The following is a 23,298-nucleotide window of genomic DNA, read 5'->3' as shown; positions in this document are numbered from 1 at the left end:
ATTCCAACAACGAAGCACTAACGAAATTTTATAAATTCATGTCATATGTCTTAGGGATGACAAAAGCTATGAATTGTTCGTGTATCTCAGGCAGCTTAGTTATGGTAAATGGTAAGACAACAGGGTGACACCTTTAGTAGAAGAGGTTAGAGAGCGGAAGGTGGCTGAAATATTGTAAATAAATAAATTAAGGGAAGCTAAAAGCTTCTTTTAACTTCTCTTAATTCATTCCGTTACGGTATTCCTGGCCCCTCCTTTTCACTCTTAACTTCTCTTATTAACGATGTCATCCTGTTTTCTTAGTATGTTATAAAAGCAATTAAGTTTTTCAAACCTGAAATTAAAGCTTGATAGTTATTGTATCGTACCGTTTTGCCGAACCGCTAGTTTACGGGGACATAAACAAACTAGCACCGGTTATCATGCCATGGTGGGGGACAAACACGCGCACACGACACACTTCTTTCAGTTTCCGACTACCAAATTCACTCACAAGACTTTGGTCGACTCGAGGCTACAGAAGGAGACTCTTACCCAAAGTGGAACTGAACTAAGAATGATATGGTTGGGTAGCAAACGTCTTTATTTCATAAATTGGCTATGAAAGCCCACCCTTTAGTGATTTTTGGCAGCAGACAGAGCGCTTCACAAGTGGCTTTCCTACCGTTTCACAAAAAGCGGGAAAGGATTTTTTCCGACTTGTTCAGTCACGAATCGGGATAAGGCACAACGGTCAGGCGGTAGGTGATGACAGATGCTATAGAAATCTGCGCTACCTCTGCCCTCCCTAGCAAAGATACCCCCGCCCACACCAGGTCTTGGTTAAGGCAGTCAACTCGCTCGTGTCCTCGCTCCAATTCTTCTGTCTGGAGATCTGGACCGAACCAGACCCTTAGCAACGTAACCGGACCTTCCGTCCAACGCCCTACGACGTTATTAGACGACATCGACTTGCCCCTCCAGAGGCTGAGTTGCAAGCTGACCGACTTGTCCTGGTTAACCTTTGCTCCTCCCACCGCCTCGTATCCCTTGATGGCGTTTCCTGTATTAGGAAGCTGCCCTCCTTCAGACCCGATGATGGAGATGTCATCCACATACCCAGTGGCTCGTCTTCCACACCAAAGATCATACGGCATGCGCACTAATGCCTCCAACTTCTGCAGCAGTGACTGAAGAGCCAATACACACAGAAGCGGTGACAGGGGACATCCCTGGCGTACTGAGCGTTCAATCATGAACGGTTTTGAAAATAACCGCTCTTTCGGACAATAGACTCGATGTCGCTGTACAAAGCAGAAATCCAACCGCAGAAAATCGGGCCCAACCCGGCCTCTCCGAGGATCACTGCCAGGTACCGATGGTCGACCCTATCGAATGCTTTAGACTGGTCTAAATGTACCAGTACCCCACCTTTGCCAGAAATTTTACCAACCCTCTCTTTGGCCAAAATCTTTAAATCTGTGTTTAGCTGAGCTATGGGCCGAAAATTACTTATGATATCGCCCTTGCTCGAGTCCTTTCTGATTAACGTCACCATCCTCCGGCTCGCGGATCTGGAGATTCTCCCATTCTGCTGCCAGTTGGCGTATACACAGGCCAGTAGGTGCCCGAACAAGTCTGGCATACTTTTGTAAAACTCAGAGAAATCCATCAAGACCCGGCAACTTGTACCTGGGGCACTCGGATAGCGCCTCGATCACCACCGCCGCTGTAATTGGCTCCTCACAGCACTCAGTTTCTCGTATCGAGAGATTCGGGCCACCAGCCAGGAAGTCCCGTAGGGCCTCACCATGCTCTAGCGTCTTGCTTCTCCCGAACAAGTCGGCAAAGTGCTTGTAAGAGGGGACAGCATAAGGTGGGGATAAAAAACAACCAAAACGAACGGAAAGAATGAATTAAAATAATGAAATATGAACTGAAGCCGTTCGGCCCGATCTCCGAGCGACTTCATTGAACCTGTTACAACACCATTTGTATCACCATTTGCAACAGCTAATTCAATACAGTTTCAGATAATAGATTACAAAACCATTTGCATTACCGTTTGCAACAGCTGATTTCCACTTTTACACAAAATGTCTATGTTATATTTCTTTAAAATTTCAAAATAGCTTACCCGTTCTGGTATGGTACTGGTGTTTATTTCTTGACATACCATTCAAAGTTTTCTTCATAATGCTTTAATCTTGCCAGATATGCCGGATCCACCACCGCACAGTGAATGTACTCCGGCACCCTCCTTATTCCTGTTATATCCACTTTTATCTCTGCGCCCCACGCGTCTCTCTCATTATGCAGTTCTTCAGTGGTGAAGTTGCAATTTCCTTCTCACTCTCGTGTGTCTCTTTATCCTTCACGGGCGGTGAAGAACAGTCCGCTCTAATGTGGCCTTTCAGGCCACATCTATAGCACCGCGAGATCCTTCCACGCTAACTCTGGGTGTTAACTCTCCGACTGGGATTGTCTACCATATTTTCAATATCTTCCTCTACAACTCTTACCACCATATCGAGGTCTTGTCCTTGCCAACTCCTGTGGAAAATTCTGGTGACCTGCAGGACCACCACCTTCTCCTCCATGAATAGAAGCTTGGCAGCTACTAGCCAGGCTACATCCACTTCTGGGGGATGGCTTCTACCCTAACCCTGGAAGCACGTCTCCCAAGGCATACGGATAGAAGTACCACTTCGTCTGTTTTTAACGGTGTTGCTGAGTGCAGCCGGGCAGTAGCTACCTCCCGCAGCTGCACCTCCACTGTTCCAAACTATTTTCCTCTAGCAAGGTAGGAAATCCCTTGCCAGATTGCTCTAAGTGCATTTTCAACTTGAGCTGTCGACATGATTTCTATTTTCCTGACTGCTACTGAGTACGTCCTGTAAATAATTGTTTTTTCTTGTTTTGCCTTTAAAACCTCTTTGGGAGGGAACATTTTCACTTCGTTCCCCTCTCTTTTAAGCATTTCTTTAAATTCACTCAATTCCTCCAGACACACATCTCCGCTTTTACTTTCTTTCGTCATCTCTCTGTAATTCTTCGTCTTCATTTTGCGTCGATTCTATCTAAATATTTCACCAATTCTTCCACAGAAGACAGAAAGTCTGAAGAAGGATAGTTCACAAAGTCTGAATAATTCTAGCCATCACTATTCCTCGCCGACACCCCTCCATTAAACCAGAAGGAAAGCATCACACCGCTAAGACAGCATAAAAGAAACCAACAAATCAACTGACACACGCTGTACCGGAAGCAAACTTCTTACCACTCGGCCACGCCTGCGCCTAACATGTTATATAGAAAAAGTGCATTAGTTTTCAGAAAATTGAAGTGAAAATGTTTTCAATTAATTTCTTCAGTTTCTCTATAAAAAATTTACAGAATTCTTCCAATGGTTGATTCCTTTGGAAGAAGACTGGATCATTGATAGGTTTCAACTATATTACAGACATATAACACATATACCACTAAATTTAACCCTCTCTTTCTCTCCCCTTCCTCTACTCACCCTATCTCTTTCTCACTTTCTCTATTTGTCTGTCTGTCTGTCTGTCTCTCTTTCTCGTCTTGTCCAAAAAGCCGCCCTAATTCGATGAGTTTGCAAATCTCAGAATATGTTTCCTTCAAATCCAACTGCCCTCCTGCTTACACAGCATAAATGCCAGCTACTCGATATCCAACACAAATGCTATCCCTCATTTTGCTCTTCTTCCAATTATTTGCATAACCAGTTAATTCACAGTTTATTAACGAGCCGGATCCAACCTTGGATTAGCATGTATATACACACTGCATGTCACAAGTGAAGTTGGAAGAAAGATTAAAGAAAAACGGTTTATTAAAATGTTCAAACCTGTTCTGAACTGAAATAACAGCAATAATATAACAACCATGATGTGGATTAATAAATATAACCAATTTACGGAATATCGGTACGCATGGCAAACGTGATGTTTAAAAGCTTGCGGATTGGTCAAAAAGATTTTCTAAAAATTCAGCTTTCTGGAGCGTTCTAAGAGGTACTAAAGTCAAATACATTTGAAATCTGATGAGTACAACATTTATGAAAACGCTAATTTGACTTTATGAGCATTATGAAATAATATTTTTAATGTTAAAACACCATAATAAGAAACGTGAAAACCAGACCATGTTTTAAGTTTATTGAGTCAGTGGACAAAGGAAAGAAGGGTTACTCTACAAATTGATTGGAAGTTACATGTATGTATCAGAACAGTTGGATTCAAACGGATTTAAATCGAACCCTTTTGATTCATATTTATGTGTGCATATCTGTATGTGTTTATAATACATATACATAGATATTGTGCTCCTTCCTGTTCAAGTGAGAAGGCTCGAAACGTAAAAGACTTTCTCACCTTCTTTGATTTGAAGGAAATACTTTCTCACCTTTCCGAGCGTCAAAATAATACACCTGCCTGTTGTTTATACACCTGTCTTCGTATTTTGCATTTCAGTAAATTTCAACTATATATATATATATATATATATATAAACAATAAGGATCGTTCTCAAGAAAAGAAAATTCAGCAAACGTAAGCGAGCAAGACAAGAGAAAAGATACAAAATACAATGATTAGTCGCAAACCAGTTTTCATTGTTACCACTTACGGAATTACATACGTAATTGTCTGCAACTCATCAGTGTGACCGTCATAGCAAAATATAATTTGAAAAACTATACACGAAACGTCCACACGAGATAGAACATGCATATAGTTTTGCCAATTATATTTGCGGGTATATTTCAAATGTCTTCGCTTTGGCGCGCCAAAAACTGGAGATGATTCTGCAGAAAATTATTTTCTGCAGTGAATTCTGCCGGTTAGAGAACATGATTATTTAAATTTAAGTTATAAGGGTAAAAAATTGAATATTAATTTGATTAATAATCAATTTAAACCAGTGGCCTAACATATTGAAAAAAATTTGAAGATTCAGAAAAATTATATTGCATATATATGAGAGGGATGACCACTAAGTGGACATCCAATATGCTAGATGTAGACCCCCATATGGTCGGAGCACCAAGAAAAGATTGTTCCCAATAAAATTCTTAGTGGTCAGGCCATATCGGGTCTACATCTAGCATATTGGATATCCACTTAGTGGTCATCCCTCATATATATGTGTGTGTGTATATATATATCCACTGTTCTAAATTGTGTGACCCCAAATAATTTCAGTCACAGATGCTCATATACAAACACACACACACCCACTTATAATACAGGCATATATTCATTCTTACACAAGCACACAGTCTTTAATGTGATTATCTGTGACTAATACGAGATTGTGATATTGAACTGTTACTTTATTCTCAATTTGCAAAATATTTCAAGCCGCCATATTTCCAAAGTTTGGTTCGGTTTTATAAAAAACAAAAAAAAAAAAAAGAAACCATTTTCACGTGTTGACAATTGGTGATAAAATAATTGTTTTATATCAGATGAGATTTGTTTGAGCAGACCCAGAAACAAGAATTCTTTCCAGTCGTGACTCTCCAGTTTATATTTTAGAGTCTGAGATTTCATTCTCAAATGCTTCTTTATTTTGCTGATGTAGCAATGAAGAATGTAAATGAGATTAAGCTAATTTTACTAACAGACGTAATCAATGATTTGAATCCGCATGGAATGAAAATATAAACTATTCACTCAAACAGAAATATTCAATGTATGAACAACAATTTTATGTACAAACGGAGATTGAAGAAACATTATTTAATTTAGTGAAAACTGGAGTCATAGGTATAGGTTTCAAATTTTGGCACAAGGCCTGTACTTTTTGGGGGCGAGTGAGGGATAAACCGATTACATCGACCCCAGTCCTCAGCTGGTATTTATTTTCTCGGTCCGGGAATGATGAAAGGCAAAGTCGATTTCGGCGGAATTTGAACTCATAACAAAGACGTACGACATATCGGTATGCATTTTGTTCGGCCTGCTAACAATTCTGCCAGCTCACCGCTTGTGTAACTACAGACATTAAAGATCATCTCAAAACGTCTTGACAACATGCCTTGTTTTCGATAGTCTTAGATTCTTGTTGCTTTTTGTGTGATTCCGATGGTCTTCGTTTAGCCTGTTTGCTTACTTCCTAATTTAACATCGTTATTCAATATCATAAATAGATTTGTGGATATTATTATCATTATTATTATTGCATAGTTATATTCTGGTCAAAGTCCAAATTACATATATGGCCTTCTAATTGTAATCTAATGGTGTGTATAAGGAAAAGAAATAAAGCAAGCAGGAAATTAAATTTTCGTTTCATAGAAATAATTTGGTTTACCACAAGCATTCAGCTGTGTCACTGATATTGTTTACGTTGTGCTGCCATTCACATATTCGCACATACACACACACACACACACACAAATATATGTATACGTATGCCAGTTATGTTGAGCATTTGAGAGGCATATAAATATCTTCACACAGCTTAATAGGCTTTAACAAACCTTCACTTCTCCCTGGTGTATATTTCACTGACGGAAATACAATGTCCGGACAAACAGTGTAGATATTTCATACAGAGGAATTTGGTATTTCTTTTTGTAACTCTCTATTTTAGCCGAATTATCGTTCTCCTCTTCATGTTTTACAATTTACTTTTCAACACGCACTTTAATTTCTTTTCTATCGATTTCGGGATACAACGGACTTCTATGTTCTCTGAAGCAAAATAATCAATGATTTGTAGTCGATTACATTGCCACAATGAAGATTTGTTTTTATAAGAACTGTAAGTCGGACTTAGCCGAAACTGTTTCTGGCTGGAATGGAACAAAATACTCAAAATACCGCAATACTTTTTCACTAATGCACAGAATATTCCATCGACATAAACACATCCTTTATACATATGCATACTTATACATACACACTCACATTCATATATGAGCCTTTACGCCCTCTTATAAACATATAATGCCAGTTCTCTTAACTTTTAACATAAATTTAGACTATTGAGTGCACAAGTATCCATTCCCCTACCATGTCACCCCCTTGTTCCTCCACCATAATAATGAATGAATTTCTCTGTATTTTGTAGCTTACTTTCCCATTCCATACTCATTGTTGGTTTGTTTCACTTTAGTTTATTCTAGACCACTTTAAGCCCGCATTGGTCTACTTCTATTTCATGGAAACTCCCTATTGGATCTACTCATTTCACTATCCAACCCCCAGACCCCGCACAACGAAATGATTATTTAACACTTTAATACTAACTTTACACCCTCTTTTGGTTATGTATTTGCTTGATCTTTGTTTTGCAGTCAGCACTTATCTACGTGGTATTAATATTGTTTTTATCTGTATTAATACATGCATGGAGGACCAATTGTTGAAATTGGCAAATGTATGTACCCATGTATGGGTGTATATAACAGTTATATTATAATTGACTGGGTATACACACGTGTCTGTACTTGAGTGTATGGATGTTGTGAGTATACATGCGTGTATATGTATGTACATACATCCATATATATTTATATATTCATATGAGTGTGTGCATATGCATGTATATGTCAAACATAGGAAGGAATGCAGTTTTTTTATCTTTTGGTATGGTTTGTCATTTGACTGCGGCCATGCTGGGGCAGCGCCTGGAAATACATTTAGTCTTATTAACCGACCTACTTTTGTAATAGTAATATCAAAGGAAAATACACTAGAAATATAATCATGGTAAGCAAATAAGTCTCTCTCTATATATATTTATATACACACACATATGTATGTGTGTGTGTGTATTGTGTGTACATATATATATATATATATATATATATACATACATACATACATTATATGTATATATATATCATTAAATTATACACACAAGTACACACACGCGCGCGCGCGCCAACACGTATTTGCTGGATCTTTGTTTTGGGTAGCATCTTTTGTTTCCCAAGTGACCAGTTAATCTTAAATCAAAAGGTTATTCGTTCAAATTCTCTTCTGACTTTGTTTTGCTTTTGATTCAGAAACTTAATCCATTTAGAGTCATTGTCAACATAGAAACAACTGAAGCAGAATTAGGGGATTATCCTCTTAATTCTATGCGGAAATAGAGCATCAAGTAAACACACATGAAACAGAAACAAGACAATACGAATTCGTAGAAATTTCAGATTCTGTAGTCTGAAAGCTATAGCGCTATTTTTGGTGAACTGAGTAACTGTTATGTTTCTGATGGAATTACGGCAAAATCTTTGTAGATTTGTTGGACTTATCTATTGAGGTAACGTAGAAATAGGAAAATGTGGTATCTATACTTTCTCATTTGGTATTAGTAATGTCTTTTAAATGTCACGGCGTCCACAATAAACCTGGAAGTCTATTGACGTTTTAACCTCTCCAGAGTTTGATTATATAGTTCCAGCTGTTGTATAGATTTCTAAATTTGATAGAATCCACTCCACTAACCATGAGCAATTTAATGTCAACTTATTGTGTCACCTCCTGTCTGTGATTGTTAATAATCTTAAACTATCCAGGGCGAGTAATTCATATAGAGTTTCGGAGAATTTCCCTGTGATGTTAATGTTGTTTTAATTCTTCGGTTTCACACAGCCCGTACTTGAGTTGTGATGTGATTACCTTCGTTCTAAATGGGGGATTTTCTTTCACATCTTTCATAGAAGTTCTAGTATAACCTTATGCAACGAGTCCTTTCACTTTCATAATGTAGTTGCGTAGGTATTGGAGAAGATTTGTGACTATGAATAAAACAACATAGCCTCTCCTTTGTTTGTTGCGAGACTATTATTTCGGCTCGCAACCAGCATACTATTAGATAAGTTTTTGAATAAGGTAATGTGTTAATGTACAAAATCAGGCATCCTTATGCTGAAGAAAAACAGGCATAGTGGATCGTATGGAGTCCAGTTTTTTACGGGTATATTTCCATAAACCAGCATTTGATAATAGTCAAATTTTCGTCCGAGTTGAAGAAGAACTAAAAGTGATGTCCAATTCAAATTAAGAGCCTCAATCAAGAATTTTGAACAATGCACTGGACTATCGTAAAACCATGAACAATTATATTGCAGATAAAGAAGTGCAATTATACAGGTGGGAATAAAATATGGGTTGTTGAAGGGTCAAACGCTTTTATCAAGTTGACCACGTGCTAAAAACAATAGCAACAATGCCGTGCTCTTTGCAGACCCATAACTTTCAAAGGTATGCTGCAAATTTGAAAGAACCAGATCATTCTAGTATGAAATGGAAAACAAATCTGAATTTATATCTCAGCAAAACACTTTAATATTCAGAGATGAAATCCCGAGGCTCGGGTTCGCTGTTCGTTTTAAACTTCCTCTTCTAAACGATATTAACACTATGTTCGATAACGTCAAACGTGTATATCATTTCCTTATAAGTTAATATGTGTATTCTCAAGATACACATACACACACATAAAAACACAGAGCTCTACATAGGCACAAACACATGCACGCACACACACTCACAAGTGCAAACCCAAGAATTATGTATTATTAACTCCCGGCCTTCGAACTGTTATGGTCTCTTGGTTTTGGGGCGTTATGCATTGACCCCGAAGGACGCCATTTCTTTACTGACTTTTGTATAGCCCCTTTTGCTGATAAGCTTTACCCAGAAACTTGACTTCAAAAGATCAGGAGGTTGATGAACAGAACCGGTTCTAAAATGCCCTTCCACGCTCTCCACCCACACCGCTATTGAGAGCGCCATTTTGCAGAAAAGGCTAGAGTTATTTATTCAAAAGAATCTTACAATCACCTAATATGGTGAAGATGTGGTGAGGATAACGTAGTAAGCAATTGACTAGTGCGCCATCTTTGTTCATCAGTTACAAGCGATTGCAATAACACAATAGCAATTGCAAGCGATGGGCTGGGTGCATTCTCGTGTGTGTAAACATTGCTGTATTTAAAATGTGGTAGGGAATCCAGGCTACTTTTTCGTGCGCTAACCCCTGTATATATATATGTGTGTGTGTGTGTGTGTGTTTGTGTATATATATTTGTGTGTGTATGTGTGTATATATGTGTGTATATGCGTGTTTGTGAATATGTGTGTGTATATATATATATATATATATATATGTGTGTGTGTATATATATATGCGTGCGCGCTTTTGTGTATGTGTGCTTTTGTGTGTGAATGAGAGTGCATGATCAGTTCCATGTATACGCGTGTTGCGTGTGTGCATATGTGAATGAACCTACCGTTATTCTGCGTCTTCTCCTTTGGATGATAAATTTTGATCCATTACAGTTTCATTTTATGGTTGAAACTTCCGACTATTTAATCTCAAATGTTTTAATAAACCGAAACGGTTGGACGAGGAAAGTAATTAAAATTTATTGTTTATAAGAAGTCCATTGAAAGCAGCTTCGAATGTCTTTAAATATTTGAATTCTGAATGCAATTTTCTTTAAATTTCACTTCTATTTGAATTTCCTAATTATTTATTAAATATGTTATTAATCACACATTTTGATTTGCGAAAATAAGGCAATTCCCATTAATGCGAAATTGTCAATATATATATATAATATATATATATATATATATATATATATATATATATAACGACAAATAAACTTATATGTGAACCCAAATGTTAAATTCTTTGTAAGTAAAGGCAATGAAATATGAAAAAGAAAAGTTGAAATGAAATTCCTGTCTTATATCATTCCTTAAAGAATATAATAGCGACTGAATATTAAAATATTTCATATAATATGTTTGCTTCTAAGTTGAATACATACGACCTCTTATCACATTGCTACATGTTAAATATCATAAACAGCCATGCTGCTATTGCTATTTTCTCACAGTATAGATGTTATCAATACGTTATTGTTGCCCTATTTTCACAGTTGTAATTTGTTTTTTTACTTTTGATTGTAGATCCGTATAATTACTTCATTTATGTGAAAGTCACGATTATAATGCGTAAAAAAAGACACACATAATTCAAAATAGACTCACCTCCATCCTCACTATCTCTTTATTCTGTTGATATACATTTCTACGTCCTTTCTGATATATTTAATTATAATAAGCATTCTCTTATCTTCGCCATTATTATTATATCAGTGAATTAAGGCGGCAAGCTGGCCGAGTCGTTAGCACGCCAAGTAAATTGCGTAGTGGCATTTCCTCCGTCTTTGCGTCCTGCGATCAAATTCCACGAAGATCGATTTGTGAATCATCTTTCGGGGTCGATAAAATAGGTAGTGGCTGAGCACTGGGGTCAATATAATGGTCTTATCAAAATGTAAAACATTATTATATAAGTACATTAGCCTTGATATTTGTGAATAAGAATAGGAAGATGATTTTAAGGGCAGATGAAGAGAACCTGATTGGAATTTGAATTTAGAACCTTACTCAGAATGGATATCACCAAATTCTGTAAAGGATGATATCCCATAATCTGATTGTGCTATCCTCAGATTTTTGTATCGACATATCATGAAGGAAACACTTCATATTCCTCATTGTTATGACCAGTGCATAAAGAAAATACATATAAACATGGCATACACATGTACAGGAGACAGACAGATGAGACAGGAACTGGACACAAGCTGAGAATACTTGATAGGGGAAAATGTGCTAGAAAACATGTAGGAGAAGTTGTCAGATAACAGGGACACTCTACATGGCGAGATCACGATAGAAGAGCAAATGAAGTGGGGTATATTTCGAGACGGTTTATAGACGTGACGTGATAGGACACACAGACAGAATGCATACGCTGGGTACATACACAGAACACTATAAAAAACTGGCTGTGCACAAACACAAACACAATTTATATATATATATATAAATGATAATATTATAACAAAAAAAAATGAATGAAACCTCGATATTACGTAAAATAGAGGAATTTATAAATATGTGACAATTAGTTAGTTGTCATAATAAAATTCAGTTTCAGATACCGGAGATGAAGTCCGCTCCGGCATCTCATCAGTTATTAAGACAAAATGCTATTCGTCAATTTCCTAGATGTATTTTTAGCTTTAAATAACAAAATGTTTCTGAGGGTGCAGACAGAAATTATAGTTGCTATAGTCACAAAATCAAGATTTATTAGAAGCAATATCATGCAGGTGTGGTAATGGGAAACTTAAAACAAGATATTAGCTGACATTGATAATGAAATAGGAGAAGTCTTAACGTGAAGTACTATAGTTAAATATTTTAAGCAATACTGCCGTGTTGTATAAAGTTAAAGTTTAGGGTTATTCAGAGGGTTATTAAGAAGAATATAACAAAAGGATAGAAATTTATGAATATATTTGAGTATATACCAAACTTTTACTACAATAGAGAGAGGAAAATAAATTATCCAGAAATAGTTTAATATTTATACATATTGTGTACTTAAATACTAACTCATCAGATGGTATCTGTGAATATTGATTAATTGGTATATACTGGTGTTAATGAAGGAGTATTGAGGTAAAAGAACATGCTAACTATATATTAATAAAATTTTAATCCAAGCAGTTTCCTTTTAAGTAGTGAATATACCAGTATAGTTTTATATATGCTAATTATGAATCTATAGAGGTACAAACATTAGATTAATTTTATAAATAAATACAGGATAATTATAAAATAATAAAGAAATAAAATAATCAAGTAGGGCAGAACACCATGGAAAAGGAATAAAATAGGTTAATTACTAAAACTATGATAAAGTATATGTAGCTTATTTATACCAATAGAGATGATTTATAGAAAATGTATAATAATTCAAAATATATTAGACTAAAAATTATATATTTACTTATTTAGCTAGTATCAATAAAAGACTGATGTCTGTTATCAGCTAAAGGGATATTTAAGTTATGGAACAATCATATTTTACACAATTTGTTTTTTAAACTAAGGGTCGTATGATAGGTTTAAGAAGTTATTATTGCTACTCCCTACATGATATTTATTATTCCTTAGTGGAACTTGTTTAGAAGGGTTATTTATATAAAGGCCCTTATAAAAACTGAGATCAGGAGGGTAGAGCCATTTAAGAAAGAGATAAATCAAGTAATTTCTAAAGATCTTTTCAAACAATATTGTCTTATTGTATAAAGTTAAGATTTAAGGTAATCAAGAAGAGTATTAACTAATATTTAATAAGGGAGCACTGAGGTTAAAGAATATGTTAACTATATACTAAGTTAATTAAATTGAATTCTTTTAAGTTGTGGAGATACCAGTATTACCTTATATAAGCTGAGTGTGAATTAATAAGGTACTAGGATTAGGTTTATTTCAGGCTGCTATAAAATAATAATAATAATAATAATAATAATAATAATAATAATAATAATAATAATAATAAAACGACCAGTTAGGGTAGACAATTATAAAAGGAATGAAGAGCCTAATCACTAAAGACCATAATAAAATATCCATACCTTATTAACTTCAATTGCAAAGATTTATAGAAAATATATAATAGTTTAAGTAATATGGGCTAAAAAATTTTTAATTAACTTATTTATCTTATTATAATCAGGACTGAAACCCGGTATTGGTTAAAGAATAATTGTTGTTGAAAGGACAGGCTAATTATACACTAATATTAAATTAAGAGGTATAATATAGATATGCGTAAATGATATTACGGTTTCTTAGGGGTACTTAATTAGAAGGGCTGTTTGTATAAAGCCAATATAAATACCAAAATTAAGAGGACGGAACAATTTAAGAAAGGGATTTTAAACAATATGTCATTCTTGTATAAAGTTAAAATTTAGGTTTATCAGGAAGATTTATCATTGATGTGAGAGAACAAATTTACTATAAATTAATTAAATTATAATCTAAGCAGGTTAATTTTAAGTTGTGAAGATACCCATATTGTTTTATATAAGCTAAGTATAGGGGTACAAAAATTTAGGTTTGTCTGAAGGCAATTATAAAGTATTAAAAAATATTAGGTAGAGTAGAAACACCATAGAAAAGGATATAAAATAGCTTAATCCCTAAAATCATGATGAAGTATATACACAACTTAGTAACTCCAATAGAGAAGATTAATAGAAAATATGTAATAATTCAAATATTTAAAGCTACAAATTGTTTATTTACTTAATTAGCTTGCATCTATATTAACTGGTACCCAGTATTAACTGAAGGAAAATTAATGATATAGGGCATGCTACCTATGCACTGATTATAAACTAAGAGGTGCATTATAGGTTTTAAATCACAAGATCAATAAAGTGCTACCCCTAATAGATACTGCCCCTTTGTTCTTCCAGCCTTAGATATACAAGGATTTAATAAACTAGTCTATAAATTAAAACTATCCACATAAAAAAAATCAGTGACAGGCAGAGTCTGTAACAATGTATATCTTCTTGATACCTTAGTAGCTTCTATGCTGGTGTGAACGCAGCATGCTCTTTGTCTAGATAGAGATTTTAGGTATAACTAGCAGTATCGCCCGGCGTTGCTCAGGATTGTAAGGGAAATAACTATAAAGCATCTTTAGAGAGTTATAGCCAAAAAATAGCAAAAAAATGGAAAAAAAATTATGGTAAATTTTTTTTTGAGAGTAAAAAAGGTTGAGTTGCGTCCCCTAGACAGTCTGTGGTTTGTTTTTTTTTTATTCTCGACCCCATGTCGAATTTATCGATTTTTTTCAGAACTGGGGGAACTTTTCAAAATTTTCCCTGCGTTAGTTTTGAATTATGACATTGGGCTATGTGTGTATCAAGTTTCATCAGAATCGGTTGAAAGCCGTGGTCAGGGTGAGGGTACGAGAAAACAGACACACAGAAACACGCACAGACAAACTGCCGTTTATATATAGAGAGATTATACTAATGTGTCCAACTGTTCTAATCTAATTAAATTCTGTCTGTCTATGAGAAGCTGAGGATTGCTCTGCATTTTAAATTTATGTAATGATTGCATTGTTCAATTAAATTGAGTTGCATGAAACGATCGTACTGCATTACCTCTGGATATCCTTGTTGCTTATTTTGATTATATATATATAGTGTGCGTAAAAATATATATACATAACTATAACTATATATATATACACATATTTACATATACCTCTATATCTATGGATATATATAAATATATATTTGTACATACACACATATACACTAGAACACACACATACACAAAACACACACATTCATAAAAACTCACAGACGCACACGCATGGGTATGCTGTCTGCGTGTCTATATGCCTGTGTTGGCATTGCTATACCAGAAAGTAGTAAAGGAAAAATAAATCAACAACAATATTACTATATATTATTTGAACTCGACAATTCATTTATTTTAAACAGCAAGAAACCATCATCTGCAAATGGCTTCAATTCTCAATCAAAAGGAAAACCTAGAACCTACTAAGTATGAAAGTTTTGCACTGAATATTTACTGCTTCGCTGACTTTTCTGCAAGTTCATTACAATAAACGACGCATTCAATTACATTTGCCTTTCATTATTTTTTTCCCTCAGTATACAACGGGAACAAAGACCAATTGATGGTTTGCAGCATCCAGGAGAATAGTAATTTTCAACACTTCTCTCCTGTCCATAAAAATATTCTAAGGAAATAATAAATTCTATTTTGCAACTCACTAATATAGTCAATAGTAATTTCAGGTCTGCAACCGCACTTCTTTACAGTGGCTAGTTTATTAAAAATGAAAATCACCAAGAAAAATGTTCAGTATAAAAAGTGTAATGAATCGTCTCCATAATATTCCCGAGGCCAATTTCCAATTTAAACTTGGAAATGGTCTTTTGCCACGTTTGAAAAAAAATATATATAATTCTATAAATATGTAAGCGTAGACATTGAAGAGAAAACATATAATCAGCGGGGAAAAAATGAACAGTAATTGTGAGGCAGTCCTTTTTGAAAGCACAATATCTTAAATCACGTTTCAATATCCATGTCTCATGTGGTAAACTTGTACTTATACTTACGGTGACATTCACACAGATTGAGCCGTCCTCAGCCAACGAATTCACTAAGTCTCGAACGAATACTGACCACGTCTTACGGTCGACCCTAACGTTCCCCAGGCAAAGCAATGCTTCTCTATGCGACCCCAAAATCCAGTTTGCAAATTTGACAAATGCTCCACTGGGAGCTCTATTTCTTCAAATTAAACTGCTTCCTACTGTTGTGTCAGAATATAAGTCATTCAAATTTCTCTCCTCACTCGCTTCAACTAATACATACGACATATGTGCGCGCGCACACACAACACACGTTAACTTCGCTGTGTTGGTGATTACACTGGCCACAGCCTTTGGGCTGAACCGTACAAAAGAAGAAAATATACATAGATACAGCTATGTATGTCTGTTTCGTGTGCGTTTGTGTGTGCAGGTTTCCACTGTATGAATGCAGGTTTCCAGTGGTAATCGTTTCAGTGATAAAATGTATTTCCATCCAATTCCAAATTCGCCGAGAAATCTCTTTAGATTATTTAAAACGTCGAAACATTTAAACATCTTTCTTTTTTACACGCTTACACTATTTTTTATTTTAATCACGTTCCTATTTGATGAATAATAACCACCGCAAGAGTTTTCTTAGAAATATTGTAATGTAAATTATATTTATTGTAAAAATTTAGTAATATTAAACATTTAAAGTGTAGCAAACCTTCCGACCACAGTAATGTAATCGCTTGCATTCGCAACAATGTAGGAACAAAGGAATTCCGTCTTGACAGACATTTTAATTAAACATTTTCCATCTTCCTTTTTTTCGATGTTTTTACATGTATAAATATATCCTCCCAAACTTTCAAGGATATTTATTCCTAATATTTGCAAACGCGAATCCTCAATGTCATCAAATCAAAGTTTTCAAAGCCGTAAATAGGGATTATTATAACGAGATTTTTCATAATGGTGGATCTCAGATGAAATTTAATAGAACACCCAATTTTTTTATCTCCAAGCATAATAATAATAATAAAGAAGAGAAAAATATTCAAGCAAGCTATTTCTTTAAGCATGGACGTATATCGTCTGATGCTTCTCATATTAATCTTTAATTTCATAATGAATTATAAATACAAAGGTTACATTTCTTTTCTTTTTAAAAGCAAATGAGATGAAGAAAATTTTACGATCTCCATTAAAATTTTAGTTTGAATCTACTGCCTAATAATTATTCACAAAGAATTTCTTGCCATCTCTACGTCATTTAAAACGCCAGAAAAGGTGGTTCGTAGTAATTCAGCGATAGCACCTTTTGCATGGAGAAAAGAAAGCTGTAAATCTATATTTTTAAATAAAAGCTTAGTCTGTAGAGGGAAAATTTGATAACATGGGATAAAATGAATATGAATTCCGGATTCAAGTTAAATAAAAAAAGAAAAACGAGTCAGAAACGTATTTGCTCGACAAAAATATTTAGGTGAGAAAATTCAGTAGACTTGTGTAGTAGTTTAAGTTATTATTAATAGAACCTCTTTAAATTATCTATAAAAGTAATATCGCAAAGCATAGACCATCAACAATAATTTTGTTTCGTAATTTTAACAGATTTTGATCTAAAATCTGACGACATAAAAAGGTTTGTCGGAAATTATTCTGAATATTATAAAATTCCTTGAGGAATTCCAAAATATTTCCAAGTACCTTTGAATTTTAGTAGCGACTAAAATTTCTCGGTCACGCTGACCTATAATATCTAAAGTAGATTTTCTTGATATTTGCGTTGAAAAGTACATATTTATATATCACGGCCCGAACAGACTAATTAAAAGAAATATAAGAGATCGGGGCGACTGCAGATATACGTTGAAGTAATTACTAGAAAAGTATGTCTCTCCCCCAAATAAACTCATTTGAGCAACACAGAATATTTCATGTGACGGAATATATGAAGGAGTTGTAGTGACTTACTGATATGCAGATTGTAATTGTGCTATTTTACAGTATTTGATTTGTTCAAGTCTACACTCGATCGAATGTGTTCTCCTTTATATGGTTCTTCATTATATATTAATCCGTTCGATTGTTTTTATACATTTGAAGCACATAATATATTTATGTGTAATTTTATGCATTCTACTGACGTATCTTATGTATTTTATTATGCATCTTATGATGTAGTTGTTGAAGTGAATTCCTCTGAGTTTTGCACTTACGCTCGCTCATGTGGTCTTTTGGAATATTTGTTATTAAAGGATGTTTGCTTTATTCTTTCTGTTCTGCATTATTTCTATAATTTATTTCAAGAACTGAAAATTTCATATGCATATCCCTCATTCTGTCAAGCACCGTTTTCGAAGTTCTGTAATAATCCATCATGCCATGTTTAAATGTATAATTATTGTCTACTAAATTTAACTTTCTAATTTTCATCATCACCCAAATATCGGCACCGAGAGGAAAAGAGAAAAGAAGCATAAGGGTTCAGACGTCAACGGTTTATGTGCAGAAACAGAACGACATACACATGCGCGATATATTGTAGGAAAGTTGACGGGAATGCAACGAGAAAGAAGGAATGAATTGCCTTTTATATACGCAGGAATTCATTAAATACTGCTTTATCATTATTATTATTGTTGTTCAGGAGTCAAGTAATTGCCTAATTTCAATTAATTATTATCAGCCCAACGTTTCAATTAATTATTATCATTCCCACTGCGTGGCACCTTGACTATGTGCCTTTTACTGCAGCTCAGGGTCGACCAAGGCCTTGTGACTTATTTATTGTATTTCGAAGAGAATCTCAACGTCTGTGTCTAGTCAATGTATTGAGTATATCATGGTAAAAGTCGATTATTTTTGTTCGCTACTCTCCAATGTAAAACACGGAAAAAATCTTTTCCCGCCTTTACTTTTTATTTTATTTTATTTTATAACCATGTACGGCAACAGGCCTATTTTCTGTTTGCAGCAAATTTAAATACACAGTGCATGCCAATTACACTGCTTTAAATTTGCTCAAGAGAGAATTACTGTCGTGCATACGCTTATAAAAATCTGTGTTCAGAATGAAATTTTGGAGTTAAATTAGTTTTAACCACAGAAATTTTATCTGTATCCAATGGAATTACTCTGTCTCGTTTCTTTTCACCAATTATGTGATTCTTGAAATGGCGCGTGTTCCAGAGCACCTGTTCTTTATAATTACTTCTGTGCGTCTCTTTAGCTTTTTCCTGAGAACCACTGGCTAATATATATATACACACATACATTTATATATATTTATACATATATATGTATATAAACATACATTTGCATTATGTGTATATATATATATATATATATATATATATATATATTATATATATATACATACATACACACAGAGAGATATGTACTTATGGATATACATAGGAGCAGATATGTACAAGTATAAAGGCATAATTTTACTGTTACCTGGAGTATAAAAAATGCTGAAATCTAAAGACAGAATACATTGTTTTTTTTTTTCAATCAGCAGCTGTTTGTAATAGTGGTAGTATATATAGTTGGCAGATAGAATGTGAAAAAAGACATGGACATGCAAACAGTAGATGGTTGCATATAGGTAAAACGGCTTCCTTTATCAGGATGAAAATTGGTAAATATATATCTATTGAAATATTGTATGCGTGAAGATTTGTATATATGAAGCCTAATCGTGTTTATCTACATCGCTATAAATTTCTCCCACTTTCTCTCCCTCTCTCACTCTACATATCTTTCTTTCTTTCTCTCTCTCTGTATACGCAGAGACATTTAGGAGAACATTGATAATGTGAAATCTAGTTGTACAAAAATGTACACTGACCGTCTGATATGCAGTCAGGAATAAATAAAATAGCGTTAACCAGCATCAAAGCATTTAGTAGCGTTAAAGTTGAAACGAAAAAGCAATGTTGGCCTTGAGGAAAGAAACTACTCTCACTCTCTTCAACTTCTTAGCTTTTCTTTTTTCCTCGTTTCTCTTTCTATATTTTTTTTCATTTTTGTTTTCTTTTATTTGTCACATGATGCGTGGTCACTGAAATTGATAGTATTTCTAACGGTTGCTTACGTTTAAGTAAACGGGACCATGAACGCACTTAAAAAGTGTATCAGAAACAATTGCAAGTCTATAATGTACAAATGAATTCATAAAACCCATTATTTAAAATAGTAACTGAATATTCATTTTGTAAACGTATTCTTCACCGTTTGCAGACAAGAGAACGGAAGAAATCGTGTACGCACACACGTGTTTATTTCCAAAACACTCGACTATCGCGGGTGTTACATTCCAAGTCACACCTCGCTATACGTGAAGATCCACGAAGTACAAACAGTACTTTACTGTATAATTTTTGTTTATTATTTTTGTAATTTGTATAAATTTATATAATGCAAAACAACACCGCACCCTCGCCTCCCGAATTTCCTTTTTCCATACGCGATTTTTATTTATTCATCCACAGTACACTACGTATTTTCTTTTGATACATTTTCATTATTGTGTTATACACTGCAGAATTGTATTTTTATTTATTAATTTTTAAGCGTGAAAATGCTTATTTTACCACTGAAATAATTAAAATCTAAAACATATAAACACCTATCTGCCCCAGTAACTCCCGATATAACGATGATTCTGCGATACAAATTTACATATATTAGCCAGAAAAATCCACGATATACTGAGGGCGAAAAAAGGTGAACCGCGATATGTTAAGTGATTGCTGTATAAATAATTGACTGAGGTGCTTCTAAGCTTGCTCACGAGATGGTTATCTCCCCTATCATTAAATATAGAATGCTCTTTCACTCAGTTTTAAGAGGTTTAGAGCACCCTTAGTCTCAATTAGTGACGATTAAATTTCTCGTTCACACGCATACACACACATACGTACACACCCATCTTTGTTACAAATTCAGGTGGAAGAAAGTATTCAAATTTGTTATACGGATAAAATAGAACAATATTAATTTCTTTCTCTGATGGGTGGACACATCGATATTTGTCTTCAAAGTAGAGAAGGGTGCATTGTTTAATCGGGAACCGCTACGTTCATTTGTGTGTGTGAGTATATATATAAATATAAATATATATATATGTGTGTGTGTGTGAGTGTGTGTGTGCGTGTATATATATACACCTATATATATATATGCATATGTATATATATGTATATATACACACATGTATATATGTATATATATATGCATATGTATATATATGTATATATACACACATGTATATATGTATATATATATACATATGTATATAGATATATATATGCATGTATATATACATTTGTATATATACACACACGCACATATATATGTATGTGTATACACAATATATAGATTTATATGTATACACACACGCACATATATATATGCATGTGTGTATACACAATATATAGATTTATACTGTAAGTAGTGAAGAAGCAGTTATAAAGATGAAGAAAAGCTTTGCCAATCTCATTGCTGTAAAAAGACATAAGGAAAACAGCCAGTTGGTTGTGGAGTGTATTTCACTTCATTGAATTTCATTATTATATATTGTAAATATTCTGTGCAGCCAGCTCATCCTTTTATAAATAATTTCTCTCCTTCAAAGAGCTCTTACGCTGTTTATGGTGAGGCTTAATTGTGAGTGTTTGAAATCATTAATCTGTTATCGCTGCTGTTGCTGTGGTGGCGGTAGTAGTTGTTGCTGCTTAAAGGCGGCGAGCTGGCAGAAACGTTAGCACGCCGGGGGAAATGCTTAGCGGTATTTCGTCTGCCGCTACGTTGTGAGTTCAAATTCCGCCGAGGTCGACTTTACCTTTCATCCTTTCGGGGTCGATAAATTAAGTACCAGTTACGCATTGGGGTCGATGTAATCGACTTAATACCTATGTCTGTCCTTGTTTGTCCCTTCTATGTTTGGCCCCTTGTGGGTAATAAAGAAATAGGTATTTCGTCTGCCGCTACGTTCTGAGTTCAAATTCCGCCGAGGTCGACTTTGCCTTTCATTCTTCTGGGGTCGATTAAATAAGTACCAGTTACGCACTGGGGTCGATATAATCGACTTAATCCGTTTGTCTGTCCTTGTTTGTCTTCTCTGTGTTTAGCCCCTTGTGGGTAGTAAAGAAATAGGTATTTCGTCTGCCATTACGTTCTGAGTTCCGATTCCGCCGAGGTCGACTTTGTCTTTCCTTCTTTTCGGAGTCAATTAAGTAAGTACCAGTTACGCACTGGGGTCGATATAATCGACTTAATCCGTCTGTCTGTCCTTGTTTGTCTTCTCTGTGCTTAGTCCCTTGTGGGTAGTAAAAGATAGGTAGTTGTTGCTGCTTTTCTTCATTTCATTCGGTCTCTTACACATACGCATACACATACCATTCTGTTTGAATAGTAACCTTACTTTTACTGGTCTTAATCAAATAACGGCAAATATGCAAGGGTATAAGCCTTAAAAAAAACTGCGATATTCCAGGGCACCAAAAATCGTATAGAACCCTCTTCCTCAGCCGCTAAGTTACGGGGCGTCAAAGGGAGCAATCTAAATATATGAATCAACATTTATGCACGTATTAAACCGCAGATACACAAACACAGGCACACACAAACAGAGACACACACAAACAGACATGTATTGTGTTGTGTTCCTTGATCGTAAGATGAACACAAAACTACTCCATCTGGAAAGGGACAAATATTATTCAATGAACACAGATTATATACCTATGACCTGCTAATAGTTTCATGCGATAGAAAAAAGAAAACTGAGACAGCATTTTATAAGAGGCCCGGTATTTTCTCGCAGTCTTCAGGCTGTGCCCGATTGCCAGAGGATTGCGTAAAGCCACCAGGCGTTTTATAAAATGCCGGGGTGGACTTTATCGCACGAAATTATTCCTAGCTCATAAAATAGATAGTGTTTATTAAATAATATGTGTACATATGTATGTGCGTATATGTATGCGTTACTTTGAGTCATCCCGACGAAAACTCCTTTATCTCTCTCTATATATATATATGTGTGTCACACACATATATGTGTGTGTAATACATATATGTATAAGTATATACATATATGTATACATACATATATACATCATGATATATATATATGTTTATCTCTCTCTCTATGTATGTATGTATGTATGTATATATATATATATATTTATATCACCACCTTGCTACCCCCCTTGCCATTCTCTGGAGAAGATCACTAGATGCTGGCTATATTCTTGATGGTTTCCTTTCTCAGTTGATCGTTCTAGTCTTCAAAATGGGAAACAAGTGCCAGG

At 34.8% G+C, this 23,298-nt stretch overlaps 1 protein-coding gene and 1 long non-coding RNA gene across 4 annotated transcripts in view; both read left to right on the top strand.

The window, feature by feature from the left end:
* The window catches only part of LOC115232381 (class A basic helix-loop-helix protein 15), a 267,709-nt gene that overhangs the window by 191,610 nt on the left and 52,801 nt on the right, over positions 1-23,298 (top strand). The gene's annotated exons all lie outside the window — the stretch shown is intronic.
* Positions 4,921-23,298, top strand: part of LOC118767509 — an 18,920-nt gene continuing 542 nt past the window's right edge. The window contains exons 1-2 of the long non-coding RNA XR_005003432.1: positions 4,921-5,074; positions 17,431-17,434. This is a non-coding gene — a long non-coding RNA (uncharacterized LOC118767509). The remainder of the gene's footprint in view (positions 5,075-17,430; positions 17,435-23,298) is intronic.

The sequence above is a fragment of the Octopus sinensis genome, linkage group LG2 (genome assembly GCF_006345805.1).
Source record: "Octopus sinensis linkage group LG2, ASM634580v1, whole genome shotgun sequence".
In the NCBI taxonomy this organism is placed as follows: Eukaryota; Metazoa; Mollusca; class Cephalopoda; order Octopoda; family Octopodidae; genus Octopus; species Octopus sinensis.
The sequence above is the reverse complement of the archived record's forward strand: the minus strand, read 5'-3'. Positions and strand labels throughout refer to the sequence as shown.